This window comes from Ambystoma mexicanum, chromosome 1q (assembly GCF_040938575.1).
Source record: "Ambystoma mexicanum isolate Mex_15411 chromosome 1q, UKY_AmexF1_1, whole genome shotgun sequence".
In the NCBI taxonomy this organism is placed as follows: domain Eukaryota; kingdom Metazoa; phylum Chordata; class Amphibia; order Caudata; family Ambystomatidae; genus Ambystoma; species Ambystoma mexicanum.
This window is the reverse complement of record NC_090922.1, coordinates 784,479,091-784,495,924: the sequence shown is the minus strand read 5'-3', so window position 1 is coordinate 784,495,924 and position 16,834 is coordinate 784,479,091. Positions and strand designations below refer to the sequence as shown.

The 16,834-nt window shown below is 46.5% G+C and overlaps 1 protein-coding gene across 3 annotated transcripts in view; it reads right to left on the bottom strand.

Annotated features, from left to right (window-relative positions):
* The window catches only part of SWT1 (SWT1 RNA endoribonuclease homolog), a 2,657,341-nt gene that overhangs the window by 25,713 nt on the left and 2,614,794 nt on the right, over nucleotides 1–16,834 (bottom strand). The window lies entirely within an intron of this gene.

Below are 16,834 nucleotides of genomic sequence, written 5' to 3'. Positions count from 1 at the left end.
ATTTCCTGCGCAAGGAGCAGATCCGGACGCTTCAAAGAGAGCTTCCCTGGTGGATTGTCGTGAGGCCTCTGCCGGAAGGGCAGACAGTAGCCGTGGGTTATAATCTCCAGAACCCACAAATCTGAAGTAATGGCTCGCCATTCTCCAAGATGCTGCGCAAGTCTGCCCCAACCGGTGAACCATGGGACATGGCTTCATGACTGAGCTGACGCAGCTGCAGCAGTGCCTGAGGGCAAATAGGCAACTGCCCGAGCAGCTTTGGCACCTCGAGTACCTTGCTTTCCACTTCTGGTATGCCTACGGTGGCCCCTTTGACTGGCAGCTCCTCTCGATCTACCAAAGGTAGAGTAGTACCGAAACGAACCTCCCGTCCATTGCTGTCCCCTAGGACGAAAAGGCAGAGGTTGACGTACTGCAGCGCTCAAAGACTTTGCTGCAGCTTTGGAGGTCTGCAACCTCTCAAGGCTCTTGTCAGCCTTGCTGCCAAACAGATGGACACCATCAAAGGGCATGTTAAGAAGCGGGGATTGCACATCAGGAGCAAACCCCGACTTCCGCAACCATGCAAACCTGGGTATCACGGTGCTTGCAGCCATAGACCGGCTGACACAGTCTGCCATGTCCAGGCGCGACTGAACGGATTCACACATGGCATCCTTGCCGTCTTGCACGAGGACTAGAAAACCATCCCGTTATACCCCCTCAGGAATATGCTCAGCCGCCAAAGATGCACAATTCCACAGAGTGTGAGTGAATCTCGCCAAGGAACAAAGCCATACCCCAGAAGAAAATGCCTTCTTCGCCCAACCATCAAAGCGCTTGTCGTCCCTATCAGGAGGGATGGTAGAGTACGCAGCCTGCTTCGCTGGGGCCGTAGCCGCATGCACTACCAAACTCTCTGGAGTAGGGTGCGTCAACAAGTAGCAGGGGTCACTACTGGCTGGGTGGTATTTTTTCGGAAGCGATTTACCAACTGCCGGGAGACTCTCCGGGGTAGTCCAAGCCGCCGCCACTCTTCTTTGCAAAGCCATGTGAAATGGCAACACCGGGTCAGTGGGTGGACCTTGGTCCAAGATGTCCGTCAGATCATCCTGATCAAAATCAACAGGTGGAGCAGACCACCCCAAGTATTCCGTCACCCTGGACATGAGACGCCTATAGGAGGATTCGGCATGTGTTCCAGGCTCAGGCCTGCCAAACTCCACCTCTGGAGAGGTGTCAAGACCACTGGCATCATGCAAGGACTGACTAAGGTCTTCCATCTGATTGTGATTAGACAAAAGGTCATCAGGAACCTCAGGAGCCAACTCCTCATCAGACCCTTCGTCCACCTCTGAAATATGCTCCAAAGGCTGGAACAAATCCAATCTGGGAGGAGGAACAGAGTAGGCCTCACAGATTTACTGAGAGCCTTCCTCAGAGCTTCCACAGCCCTCCGGGGCCCCCCGGCAAATCCTCCACAAAAGGCGCTGAGGGAATCGGCATTGACGTGGAACGAGGCGCCAACGGCATCGACAACTTCCTCGAGGGCGGAGCCCCGAGAGTGTCCTTCGACGGCCACGAAGGTGTCGACTATGTCTTCGAGGGCGGAGCCTCGAGAGAGCCCCTCGACGGACACAGCGCCGATGGCGTCGACACCTTCTTTGAAGGCTTTATAGGTTCCAACGGTCTGGATGGCGTCGAGGACCGGGACCTGGATCTGGCACGGCTATGGCGATCAACCTTGTCCTATCGGGACCTCGACAGCTCCCGATGATCGCGCTGACCCCCCGAGCCCGAAGGCGTGCGAGCGGTGGACCAAGCCCTTTCCTTGCCGGTTTCTCTCGAAGGCGCGGACGGAACAGTGCATTTCAAATCGAAAATCGCCATCATCTGCTGGCGGAATGCATCCCATTCGGCCGGGGACAAAGACTTGGTGGGACAAGTCAACTGCCTTCTGGCGGAGTCCTCCGACGAGGACAGGGAAGGCGACCGGTGACAGCGCTTCCGAGAATGCCTCAAAGAGGCAGAGGAATGGCAGGAACCACTCCGAGACCATGACCCCCTGGACTTTCGGTGACACAGAAAGTCGCCCCTTGATTCGTCGGTCGAAAGCCCAGCAGATTTCGACTTATGGGGCTTAGACACCCTACCCACCGTTAATTTCTTATTCCGCTCCCGAAAGGCCTTCAATGTCAGGGACTGGCAGTCATCCCAGAGGCAGATATTGTGCGGGTCCATGATGGACTTTCGAACCGCAGTCCCAACATTTTTTAAAGCCCGACTTTGGGGTAGAAGAAGACTAAGACATCGCTTTCGAAGTAGAAGAATCGAGCGTGTCGAGATTCCGAAGCAAACAAGTTTGCGGAAAAAACGGAACTGAGGCTACGGGGGCCGTGCGTCCTACATATAACATCCGGTGACGTCGACCCTCGAGGGACAACGTATCGACGTCATCGACACCTATGCCCAAAGAATTTTCCGAAGCAGCAGAGCTGGGGTCATTACCTGTCATAGATGTGGAATACGTCGGAGGACACAATCCCCTCAAACTCATATTTTAAGGCTCTTCTAAACACTAGTAGCCCTTCACAATCAAAGAGGAGGGGGATATTAAACAGATAATTTGCCCAAATTAGATGCATTGATTTCATTTTATATGAGCAACCTGGAACCTGAAGATGGAGTACGTTCTGCTAGCACGTTTTGTGCTTCGCTAAAACGTGTTATCAGCTTTGGCAGAGATCCATCCTTCTTAATCAAGGACACATTAAAACAGAAATACATGTTTATGGACTACCAGTGATGTGATTTAAAACTGAAACAATGCTGTTAAACTAGTAAGTAATGATTGACTGGTGTTGCATCTCTTGTTACCCTTATATGTTCCACTGCCACTCTCGAAAAGTATTCCAAGACTATATCATTAACATCTTACCTAGAACATGTCTGTGTGTGCAATCTGTTTAATCACTATCCTTTTAGTATGTGGAAAGTTGTTGCATCTGTGCAAGTGCTCTGACAAGTGCTGTTGGCTGTGTTGGTGACAGAGCCATCTTGGACCCTTTGACTATTGGACTTGGTACGCTGCGCCCCGTGCTTTCAAATTGGCTATATTGTGGTCCATCTACCTAAGATTATACTATCGGGCAGCTAAAATGTGCAGGTAATAATTGTAGTTACATAAAAATGTTATTTTCCTCTTTTTACAGGTTGAATATTCCAGCCTCCTCCCCTACCCAGCAGACACCATAAAAACACATCTGTGCGCGCATCTTGCGCGCACGGATCTGTGCAAGTGCTCTGACAAGTGCTGTTGGCTTTCTCGCCACTGCCAGGGCACTCTGCTTGCAAGCTCTGTGTTGACCCATCTCATTAGTTGGAATTGCGTCCGGTTAGTTCAATGCATTGGGGCATGTTTAGCTGATACCATATCATTCAGCGTGACAAGCGATAAAAGCTTTTCGCTTTTTGGCTAAATAGAACTGCATAACAGATAAACGCTGTTCTTGCGGTCAACAAGGCATAGGCTGGTAAGCGTTTTGTAATTCGCAGACTGCAGTTGGTAGTGTCTGCGGTTGTAGCAACACTCCAGTCCGCTGTCTAGTTTCATAGCTTGTGTCAGTTAGCTTTTGGCCAAAATGCGCTTAACCTACAGCGACTACCAGGGTCAAAATAGTTTCTGTGCCTTGCAAAACATCGTAGCACATTGTGGCGTCTAAAAATTGGCATCACATCGCTGAAGGCGCTGAACAGACTGTAAGCAATGGGCCTGGAGGCTAAATTTATTATAGTATGTTTTGTAATCATTTATATAGTTTGTGAATGCCAAAAAAATATTTATATAAATACATTAAAAGCAAGTGTAAGGCTACAAGTGTATGTATCCATTATCTATTATTCATTAAAGTACTGAGAAATTAGTATAAGTACAAACGTATTCAAACAAACTAAGTAAGTTATCGCTCATAGTTGCCTACTATTAGTATTGACATTTTCCTGACCGGTAATATTATAATCTATTATCTACTATGGTCATTACAATGACTGTAAATAGCAATTCCCCATATTACGATAAGACAGAAAGTGTCCCACCACCACTTTCAAAAAGGAGAGCTCGCCGAAAATGTTACGTCGAGGTTGACGGATTGTCACACCCACGACAATCTTTAAACCAAGCACAGGTTGTAAACCTAAACAAATGACAGCATATTTTCCCAAGGTCCAAATGAAACAACAACAATTAGACCAACTAGATGAGGAGTCAGTCACAAAAGAAATAGTAGCTGAACACAGTGAAGCTTTAGGCTGCTTGAGTTATACATTTCTTGAGGGGGTAATGTCATCTTCACCCCTTGTAGGTAGTGACCAAGTTGAAGTACAGCCTGATTTAGATCAGATACATGAGCGTCAATGTTCGCAGGTGCCAATGCTAGGTAGTATCCTAGTATCAAAAGAGATGGCCAAAGCTATGATACATGCCAGTGATAATGATATACCCCATTGCATTAATAATGAGTCTACCAATATTGATCTGGAGTGTGAAATGAGCGATGAAGCTGAAGTAGAATATCTAGGTGACATCATGGCGATGTCCTTTTCATCTAGTTATAGGGATATTGCACCCCACAAACTCTATGCTGCATTGATGAATACTGACCAAAATAACAGAAAGCAGACCCCAAAATTGTCAGTTATTGATAGTCAAGTAAGCAACATTGATAAAGGTTGCTTTGAACAATTCTTAGTGATTGAGGACCCGAGTGAAAAAAAACAGACCTAGATGTAAGTGACAACAGTATGTCTTCTGAAGAAATGGTTGAAGCCTTTGAAAATCTGTTGACCCACCTTCTGCGTAAGTCAGAAAATATTGAGAAGAAATTAGACTTACAGTCACTAATACTGCATAAAAGCATTAACCGTGGACAGAAGTCGGTTTGTGATTGTAGTACTTCTACTGACTGTGCAGAGACCAACCGCTTAGATAATAATACATCTGCTCAGAAGTATGCCACGAAAAAGTCCATCTCTAAGCAGACTAATAATGCTGGCAAATATGAAATAGAAAGGAAATACAGTGAAAACAAAACGGCAAAAAACAAATCCTATTAGCCATGCCTTCATGTATGATAATCACATTGTACTCAGAAAGAATGCTTGTGTTATACCTGAATCGGCTATTGCGATCACGGTGACAGATCAAGCCACAATACCTTCTGACATGGAAAAATCAGGACGACATCAAAACCAAGTAGCCTCTCCTCCTTTAGAAGGCAATCAACTTGTGAAGGGATGTTTGAGTAAAAATGATGTATCCCTACAGAAAAGAAACATAACTGTTGATCAAGATATCGGTCCGATGAGTAAATCGTCTGTGGTAAGTGGCAACATATACTCACAGTGGCTCTTCACTCAATTCAAAGCCATTGAAACAAAGTTCACTTTCAACGAAACCCGTTCTTGAATCCAATACTGAACGAGTGGGTTTCATAAGAGCGCTTCAAATTCAACCTGTATCAATGGATTGAAATATGGCTCTGCTAAATAGAACAGCGGTATTACGTATATTGCACTCGATAGGAGCTTTGAGAGTGATTACTACCGATGATAATAAAATCGTTGATCAGGTAGAACTGATATCTGAATATCAGACAAATATCTGGTTTCAATCTAGTGGAATTTTAGAATATATTCTGCAATCTGATGTGGAGCTCATTCAACTGGGCTACTCTTGCAAAGGTGGTATAGATTCCTGAGATTAATCCTAGAACTATTCCATCTTCCAACCCTCCCCTGAGACTACCTCCCGATAAGTCGAAGTAAGGTTCTGATGCGGCCTAACACAAATAAAGAATGCAAAAGTGTAGTAGGCCATTCTGGTAACACACAAGAAAACCTGACACCAATGAGCGGATCAGTCCGGAATGAAGATGTTTCTGACATCCCGGAAAGTGACACAAATGAAATTCTTGGCTACTGGCAATGGTTGCCAGTCGCCTTTAAACAACACTTCAATTCAATTTTCTGGTGATGATAGTTTTATTTATTCATGGAATAATCGAGGCTATACACATCTTTGGGGAAGACTGGCTCATATCGCAAATTGATTCATTTATGTTGGTGGCCTTGCAGGAAACATGGCTCATGGATCTAGTCCAGTTCAATGGTCGAAGTACGGTGCAACAAGTTGCCTTTAAAGGGCCGAAAGGGAGCCCTAGAGGTGGGTCATTGCTGACTGTAAAGTCCCCATGGGTTGCTACAACACTTAAAGAATCTATTAACTATGTGCAGGTAGTCAAAATTAGTCATTTCAACCATGTCATAATTTTTATTAATATCTACGATCCTCCAAATATAATGGCCACAGATGAAAATGTCAACATAGTAGCTTCTGCCTTATTGAAATATTGTCAGTGATATCCTTTATGGGTGGTTGGTGATCTCAATGCAAAAATAGGTGTCACCCAATACATCCATAAAGGAGGAGGCATGATCACTTCGGAAGCAGTGTGTAATAACATTTCATATCGCCAAGGTAGACCATGGGCCAAAATGACTGATGAATTTGGTTTGACGAGATAAAACGGTCGTTGCCCTGGCGATGCTAAAATGGCTTTGACACGGTCAGATGGGCATGCAATTGACTATGTATTTACTAACAGTGGCCTTCTGCTTACAGTTGACAAGGCCATAGTTCATCGACATGAGAGTGACCACTTTCCGTTATGTGTACTTTTGGCTCCTATGTTAACAAAACAATTACCAGCGACCTATGATAAAAATGGTCGGATAGCCCTGAATGAAGCCCATAACTGAATCAAATGGCATGACAAAAATCTTTCCTCTGTAAATCAACAAGTTGCGATGATCGTACCTAGTTTTGTTATGCAATGTGGTGACAGCACTAATGAATCTAACATAGTCGAGTTATTTTCTGCCATGATGGCAAATATTGGTATTAATAAACGCCCAATTAGGTCCTAGACATCTGCCCTGGAGCGATCAGAAAAGGAGCTGGGCAACCGACAATATTGTGATAAAGACGTATCAGTAGCTAAGAAATTGCTCCGTAAGTCAATTGCCAAAGTGATAAGCCTAGGGACACCCGGTAGCAAGTCATGTGCTACAGCAAAACATATTTCAGACATGTAAAACAGTGTACCAGAAATGGTTGTAAGACCATAAAAAACTTCAAGAGTCAGAACGGTGGAAAACAATTGTAACCCTTGCCATACAGCTGAATAAAACTGCTATTTGGGAAGTATTGCGGGGTGCAAATAAAATAATTAACTATCAACTGCATCTCTGAGGGCCAATGGATTGATCACAAAGTACACCCTAGGATCGAGTGTGGAATGTGATTAAAATGTTCCCCTACCAAATGCGATATGCTGTAGCGAAATAAGTGTACTGGATATTGTGTTAATAATAGAAAAGCTCAATAAGTCTCAGGCATCTAGACCCGATGGGGTGTGAAATGCATACATTTATTTTTAAATTGGTTTATTGGCATTTCTTATTGTTACAATCATATCATCATATCTGAATTGCATATCAATGATAACATTTGAACACAACATATAACCAAACAATACAATTAAACAGCAGTGTTCTCTGGTGTGTAGTCCTTGGTCTAGCTGGGTAGGTGCGGTGGGCGTCTGGAGGGCCCAGGTGGGATGCCAGAGGGTGAGGGGTGGGGAGAGAGGAGGGAGGCGGAGAAGCGTGAATGGTCCTCGTGCCGCCCCTCCCAGGTGGGCTATCCTGAGGGTGGGGCGTTGGTTATCCGCAGGATTATTTACTCAAGGCGGGTTACCATCCGAAGGGTGGAACAAATCACGTGTTAGGGTTTTCCATGCATCCAGCGCCATGCTTGCATCGTCTGGGGACCTGAGGACTCCATCCTCCCAGGCCTGGGTTTCTGCTTCCACCTATCGTTTCATTTCCCGGTACCATGTTAAGTATTGTGGGCCTTTCACCCGCTTCCAGGCCATTGCAATAGTTCTTTTTGTTAACGCGCAGGCCATGTCCATGAGTCTTGTTACATGTTTTATCTTGGCCAGACAAGGGTAAGTGCCCAACAGGCATTCTTTGGGAGACCAGTCGTATCTGATCATGCCGGCTGACCTGCATGTTTGCTCCACTTTAGCCCAGAGGTGGCGTACCCTGGAGCATCCCCAAAACATGTGCAATAGGTCTGCATTATCCGATTTACACCATGTACATCTGTGGGGGGCCTGCTTACTGAACTGGGCTATTCTGTGTGGAGTCATATATGTGCGATATAGCACGTTAAGTTGCATCAGCCTAAACCTGGCATTTCTGGATACTTCACTGGGGAATGCTAAAGCCCTCTCCCATTCTGTATCTGTGATCTCCTGACCTATATCTTGTTCCCATCTGGTTTTCAGGTCACCGCTGCAGGGGTTAGGTCTGTCCATGAGTTGGCAGTATATCTGGGATATCAGTCTCCGGCCGTCCCCCAGATTGTACAGCAATGTCAGAAGAGGGTGTGCCTCAGGCTCTTCAGGCCATTCGCCCCACTTCATACGTGCGGTCCACCTGGCTCGCTGGTACCATAAGAATTGCCCGCTCGGCATACAATCTGCCACCTGGAGCGATGTAAAGTCCCTGAAGTTGCCTTTGTCGTATAAGTCTCCCCATGTATAGACCCCATTCCTTTCCCAGAATCTGATCTGTGCCGGATTAGTGCTGGATTTGCATAAATCTGAAATCATCAGGACCTCAGGGGAGTATGAGTGTTTGAGGTGTAGTAGTACCTGGTTCTAAGCCATATTTGCCGACCTAGAACCACCAACATGCGTGCATTACTTAGGCATATTTGTGGAGCCAGATAAATTCTTTCAAGCGTAGGGGACTAATCAGATTCTGAAGTAATTTGGTTTCTGCTGTGGTGTCATCCGACAACCATCGGGCCACAAAATTTAGTTGTGCGGCCAGGTAATACAGTTCCAAATCTGGGAGTTGTATGCCGCCTGCCTTGTAAGGTAATGTAAGTGTGGACAACGTTAACCTGTGCCTGCTGGACCCCCACAGAAAGCCTCTGAAAATAGTTTCGAGTAAGCGAAAGAATGAGGATTTAATGTAATAGTAGATGCTATGAAAGTGGTAAAGAAATCTGGGTAGGATTATCATTTTGATAATTGACGCCCTGCAGATTACAGACAGGGGAAGCTTGGACCAGAAGCCAATTGACTTGCGCAAGGCTTTCAGTGCGGCTCCGGTGTTACGTTTGTGCATCAACTCTGGGGAATGCATCACGGTGACGCCCAGGTACCGGAATGAGGTCGGTTGCCACTGAACTCCAACCTAAAGAAGATCCTCTATATTCACACCCTTAAGACCTGCTAATGGGAAAAGGCAAGATTTTCATCTACTAAACCGTATGCCTGAGACAGCGGAAATATTGTCTAGAACCTCCAACATGCAGGGGACATTTAAATGGGGGTCTCTAACAAAAAGGAGTACATCGTCAGCATAGAGTGATACTATGTGATATTCCCCACCCAGCCGAATAACGGCATTGAAGAATTGCTTCCTAAAGTAGATTGCAATTGGTTCCAGACCTAATATATACAGCATAGGGGACAGTGGGCAGCCCTGTCTAGCCCCCTGCAAATGCCCCATATCGATGACACAAGTCTGCCGGACTTCACTCTTGCTTTGGGATTAGTGTATAGGATTTTCACCCACATAATAAAGCCGGCCCCAAACCCACATTCTCTGAGCGTGGCTAATAACCATTCCCAATAGATGGAATCGAATGCAAACGAAGATAGCGCATAAGGGCCCTCATGCTGGTCGGTCTGGGCTATGATGTGCTGGAGCCTGCAAAGATTTGCTGTAGTGTTGCGGCCGGGTATGAAGCCATTTTGATCGTTATGTACTAACCCACGGATCTGTCTAGAGAGCCTAGATGCCAGAATCGTGGTCAATATCTTATCATCATAATTGAGCATTGCAAGTGGGCAATAGGAGTCGCAATCATCAGCTGGTTTTCTGGGTTTGAGCATTGGGATAATTAGTGTTTCCCTCATACTCTTGGGCAGGGTCCCTAGTTCGTTTGCTTCCTGAAATACCTTGAGTAGTAATGGTGTGAGTCATGATTTGTAGGTTTTGTAAAACTCTGGGGGCAACCCGTCAGTGCCTGGGGTTTTGGCAGTGGCTAAAGATTTGATGGCCTCTGATATCTTCAGCCGTGATTTCTGAGTCCAGGGCATCTCTTTGTGTTGGTGTCAATTTAGGTAGAACTATTTCCTCTAGTGTGTCTAGGATTTTCTCCCACGGGATGGGGGTGTCCTGTGAATAAAGTTGGGTGTAAAAAGATTTGAACTGGTCATTGATGTCCTGCTGTGTATGGAGTAGGGTGCCATCCGCCCCCTTTAATGAGGTCATAAGGTGTTTGGCATGCTCCTTTTTGCAGAGCCAGGCCAATAGGCGGCCCGGTCTGTTGGCCTCTGTGTGTGCCCTGGTATTTCTGGCCGTGTAGTCGAATTTAGCCAATCTGCCCCATGTCTTGCTGCATTTACCTCGTAGCCGACATAATGTCTCCTCGTCCTGGTATGTGCTAGGGAAGGTGGACTCCACTTTTTTGATTTCATCTTCACATCGTTCTAATTCATTACGCAATAGTTTCCTGATACCGCCGGCTTTTGCAATGAACTCCCACCGAATTACTACTTTAAGGGCTTCCCACACTGTACCCACCCTCTCCACACTGTCCTCATTTTCCTCAACATTTTTCTCCAAAGAGTCCTGGAGGTCACTTTTGAATGCTGGGTCTTTCAGGGCCTCAGTCGGCATTCTCCACAGCGGGATGGGTGGTCTGGGGCCGATTACATTCCATTGTACCTGTAATGGTGAGTGGTCAGATATGGATCGCCCCAAATATTGTGCCAAGTCTATGTGAACAAGACATTCCCTGCCAATGACTATGTGATCTATCCTGGTGTAGAGGTTGTGTGGGGATGAGTAATAGGAGTAGCCACGCCTCCCCGGATGTAATTCTCGCCAGACATCTGCCAGGTCTAGCCTTTCCAGAGCGCAGTTCAGTGCGGTGGAGGCTGCTGCAGCACGATATAGGGGAGGAGCAGATCTGTCCAGATCTAGGTCATGGACACAGTTAAAGCCCCCCCCGCCCAGATGAAAAAGCTGTTCCTATGGTGAGTTACTTTGGTGTACAGTAGCTCTAAGTGGGCTGGGATGTTACAGTTGCCAAAGTAGGAGTTGACTAGGCACACCTCTACCTGTTCTATGTATCCCTGCACTATCACGTATCGGCCCTCTGGGTCTGATTCTTCTTTGAGCAATTTAAAGGGAATCTGGGGGCTAATCCACATGAACACCCCTCGTGAAAATTTGGAATAGCCTGCTCCGAACCCATGGCCTCCCCAGCGCTCCTTTAGGTTGGTCGTGGCCTCACCAGTCAGATGAGTCTCTTGCAGTAGGGCTATCCCTACCAACTTTCTGTTAAGGTATGATTCTATTCTGTTCCTACGGAGGTAAGTGCCCAAACCCCAGACGTTCCAGGTTAACACTGTGACTTGCACTGCCATATTGATAATGAAACCCATTGCAAGATCAGCCGCCTACCGCCCTCGTCATGTCTCTGAGAAACTACTTTACGATAACCCCTGGTAGCTTTGTTGGTGGGATTCATATCTAAAGGGTCTGCCGACACCCACCTTCCAGCACCACCCTCAATTTCTTCTGGAGAACCCGCAACTATCCTAACACCTGCCATTGTGGACAGAAAAACAAACAATAACAATAAACAACTGCTCCCAGCAGCCACCGTGGAGGGGTGGCGCTCAGGTGCCCCCCGCCATCTGTTCCTGTCCAGGCCATTTGGCACGAGGAAAGTGCAGGCAACTGGCCGGCACTGAACTTTCTGTGGGGTGGGTGGGGCTGCACTTTACTTGTGGCTCAGTGGGCTTGCTGTCCAAACCAAGATTAAGTTAACAGTGCATTGATGGTGGGCGACTGTTGCAACTTCTTAGGTAACATGCATTTTGATGTGCCCCCATTTTCCCGCCTCCCTGGTCCCTCTTCGTTCAAGTAATGAGTTTGTCGTCTCCTGATAGGTTATGTTCCAGCCACATGATGGTTGCCTCTGTGTTTCTAGAAAAATCGCCTTCCCTTTGTAGAGCACCTTAAGGCGAGATGGGTAAAGTAACATGTATTTGAGGTTAAGTTTTCAGAGCCTCGCTTTTACTGGCACAAAAGAGTTCCTGGCTTGTTGCACCACTGGCGTGTAATCCTGGTAAATGGCAATCTTGGAGTCACCTCGCTTGATCTCCCTTCCTTCTCTGGAGTACCCGAGTATAATTTCCCTGGTCAGGTCAGGATTTTTGCGATCATCGGGCGTGATCCAGTTGGGGGGTCGCTTTTGCAGAGACCAGTGGGCCCATTCCACTGAGAAGGCCTGGGATAGGTTACTGGCTCCGATCTCTTGCAACAGCATAGTTTCTACGAAGTCGGTTGGGTTTGGGCCCTCCAAGTCCTCCGGAATTCCATCTTCCGATCGTGCCTCAAGGTGCGCCACTCTTTTCTCTAGTTCTTGGACTCTGGTTTTCAGATCTGACGTGGTCTCTGCGGTTTCTTGCAGACCAGCTTCCGTGGTGGACCCCACCTCCGCTAGGTTACGAGAATCCTGGCGCATCAGCTGCATGTCGGATTTGACCTAATCTATTTTGGTGTCAATAAACAATCTGAGTGCTGCGATGGCTTGCAATACCTGGGCGTCTTTAGTGTTGTCTGTGTTGGAGAGCGGCTCCTGCTCCGTGGAGGTTTCTGCTGCTTAGGTTTTACTGCAGAGAAGGACTCCATTATTGATGGTTTGGCTTTGTTTTTGGAAGGGGACATGTCCACTCGAGCTTGTGGGGCTGTTGCCGTGGTGTGTGATGGGTGGTGAGGCCCCAGGTTGTGGGGTGTGTGCGGGTCTGCTGCCCACAAATGATGGCGTAGGAACTTGCGTCCGGTTAACCGCGCTTCTACTGTTCTCGTGATAGGTTGCTTCTGATCAGCATAAGTTAGACCCAAAGGTCCGAGCACGTCTGTGTTTCCAGTCGACTGCAGTGGGTGCTGGTCAGGTGAGCAGGGGGTCCCCATTCGTGCCCTCTGTCTGGCTGGTTATTTCAGTAAGACCGTGATAGCGAGAGTGGTCTTCCCTTATTGGGTTATTCCGATGATGCAATGGTTCGTGGTAGCCTGACCAGGGTGACTATTGCGTGATTGGTTGACAGAGCGCCCACTGTTCCTGCTCTCCTCGGAACTGCATGTGCCGGTTGTCCAGACGTTTGCATGAGGGCGTCCAATATTCGAGGATGCCGGTCAGGCATATGTTGGTAGTGGTGTTCTGGGCATCCTCGCACGACTTCAGTGGCCAGTAGGGTCTTTGCTAGTCTACATGGGGGGTGCTATTGTTGTACCTGGCGCACTCCCGGGTGGCTTTGCTTCCAGCTGAGCGGTTGCTCCTGTGGGTGTGCGCCTTATGGGGCATTATCCGCTCCGGGGTGACGACCTGGGTCTGCTGAGAGTTCTGGTGGTGTGACAGGTGGCAAGAGAAGGTGGTGGCCCACCCTCGCGGGTGTAGTGTTACGGCAAGGAGCCCCACACTGCAATGATGTATATGCTCCCTTGCTGCCTCCTATTATCCACGATCATGCATGAAGAGCCGGACCGCAGGGCGGGGGGGGGGGGCAGCAACGATCTGGTTGGTGCAATTACTGATCACTGGTTCTGCCACACGTCGCATCCCCCTGTGGCTATGAGTCAGGGTCCCCCCCCGTACCTGCGGTCCAGCGTGTCCTCCCACAGCAGGGCTCTGCGCGTGCTCCCATGTCTTCAGCCTGTTGCTGCTGCTCAACTCCGGGTTGCAGTGCAGCGTTGTAGTTCTCATCCGCGTCTTGGAGGTTCCTCTATTTGGGGTTTCGTTGGCCTCTAACTTCCTCTTCAAGCCACCAGGGGTCTGCCTCGGTTGGATCGCTCCGCGTGACACAATGGTGCCCTTTTCAGCAGGCTGGTGCAGGCACGCCTCTGGGCGATTCCACGGCATGGGAAGGGTTGGGGGGGCCCTATTTCAGGGCCGCGCTTCGTGTGGCATAAGCCCGGGACACCCAGGGCTTGTTGATATTGGCTCGCCGCAAGGTAGTCCCGCAGTGCGGGCCCAGAGACAAATACAGTGCTGGCAATCACTCAGAGGTCCGTGGTTGGAATCGCCGGGTTCTTCTCCTCTCAGACGTCTGAGGAGGCGGACAGCGCCATTTTGCTGGGCGCAGGGGGACCTCCCAAGGCAGCTGCTGCAGCGGCTTTCCTAGTCCAATTTTCATCCAGAGGCCCTCCGGGAGGTGGGGAAGGAGTTCGTCCACCTAGGGCTGCGCTCGGTTGAGTAAGGTTATGTCTGTATGCACCGTTTTAGGATCAATTCAGGATCTTGAACAGGAACCCCGCAGATTCACCTCCTCACAGAAATGCGTGCTGGCCATGCCCCCAAAATGCATTAAAGAAACGCTCACCAGAACTATGGGCACACACACTTTACATATTTAAAGAAATAGGTTGCAATGGAAAGATCCCAGTAAAATGGCATGAGTCACTTGCTGGCCCTCTATAAAAAAGGTGCTTGGGACAACCTTGCCAATTATCGCACACTAGCAATGTTAGATATTTCCTCAAAGATATTTGCCTGGGTGTTGTTGGCTGAGCTAAATCAATGGATCAAAGCGAAGAAGATTTTTCTAGCAAATCAGATAGGATTTCAGCCGAGGGTGAATACGATGCATAACATTTTTATTCGGACAACGGCTATCGAATACTCCTGGAAACAACGTGAACGCAATGTTTATTGTGCCCTTATTGACTTCAGTGCGGCATGCGATACTGTTCTCAGAAATAGACTATGGAGGAAACTTAGTTCATAGGATATCCCTATGGGTTTGTTGAAAATGTTAATGTTGCTATATGCAGACACTACTGATCGTATTCGCCTAGATGGCAGGGGCAAACTTTCAGCTCCCATAGACAGGTGTCAGGGGGTTAAGCAGGGTTGTATTGTGGCGGCTACCCTGCTCTACTTGTACCTGGCAGACATGTATGTGCACTTTATGAACTTGTTGATTAACCCGTAAAAGTTGGAACTGCCAAGATAAGCTGGCTTGCTTATGCGGACGACTTGTTATTGGTAGATCTCACCGCTAGTGGCCTCCAAAATCTGCGAAATGCCTTATCGGAATATGCCAATTCAAATGGCTTGAAAGTAAAATACCACAAAAAAGTAAAGGTATGGTGTTCAGTGTGAAAAAAGCCACAAACCATTATAGCTGGAATAGTGAAAACATTAAATTGGAAAGAGTTAAAGTGTACACATATTTGAGTGTCACGATAGATGAAAAGTTGAAGTGGGACTCCCATTGGCAAGCTACCAAAGAAAAATGTACAAAGTCAGTTGATGCAATAAGTTCATTCATAGGGATGAATGTGGTTTTCTCCACGCATGCCCTCCAAAAAAATATTGACACTCTTAGTTGTGCCCCCAAATCTCTCTGCCATATTATATGTGAATGTCCTCAGAAAATTTTACTTTTTAATACCAAAGGGAAAACCCAAATAATCACTCAACAGTGATATTCTACCTTGGTTTTGGGAGAATTATGACCATCAAAAAATAGAAGGTAGAAATGAATTATCAACAGTTAAACCGCTAGATACACATATTCCGAATCAATTCAACATTTTATTAGAAATGATCGAAAAATCTCATCAAGAGATACACAGTACAAAAAGTTCATAAAAACCTCTTAAAACATACACATTAATAGCGGTGACAAACAAATCCTTCTGCGTTGAAGGCTAAGTGTTAAAAACACCTAATTCTTTGTCGTACAACATTAGAGTGGATAAAAAAAACTTTCTGTTGTATAGACACTTCATTGGTTTTAATATCAACTCCTAGATCGACTGTCGCTAGAAGGAAAACTCAACATGTTTCTGTCCTCTCAATTATTACAGGACATTCATCAGGAGATGTCCCAAAAATCAAGAGTGAACAATTAAAAATAAACAAACAATCTTCTTTCACTGAAATCTTGCTCACAAATTTTCGGGTGTCACTGTTGATAAAGCATAAAACAAAATATCAAGGGTAAGCTTAAAATGCTTAATTTCCTCCAGACTAATTCAAGTTGTCATGGCAAGACAGTGACACCCGAAAATGTGTGAGCAAGACTTCAGTGAAAGAAGATTTTTTTATGTTTAATTGTTAACTCTTGATTATTGTGACATCTGATGAATGTCCCATACTAATTGAGAGGACAGAAAGATGTTGAGTTTTCCTTCTAGCGACAGTCGATCTAGGAGATATTAAGACCTATGAAATGTCTATACAACAGAAAGTTTTTTAGAATAGTGTTCTAAAGAACTATGCTAGATTGTAACTTTTGAATGAGGTTGTCACCTATGGTCAATGAGCTTCCACTACTGTATTGTAATCAGTATTGTAACATGTTTACTAGTTCTGTCTGATTTTAAAATGGAAATGTATAATGTGTATGTAATTTTTTGTTGTATATAAAAAGCCTCTTGCTATAAGGGTATCCCTACAAAATATCCCCACCAAAAATATCACCGTACATATGGCTGTTTGTCTCGCCATAGGCAATATTTTTGGGGGATGGGGTAACTTGTGGGAGCTGAGGTTGCAGGGGTGTCCCCCGCAGGGTCCATGGGTCGATATCGCTGGAAAAATATGGCAATATTTTTGTATCGCAATATTTTTGTGGGGATATGAACACATGGAATCGCTATAAGTATATTACTAATAAATGAAATGAAATTAATT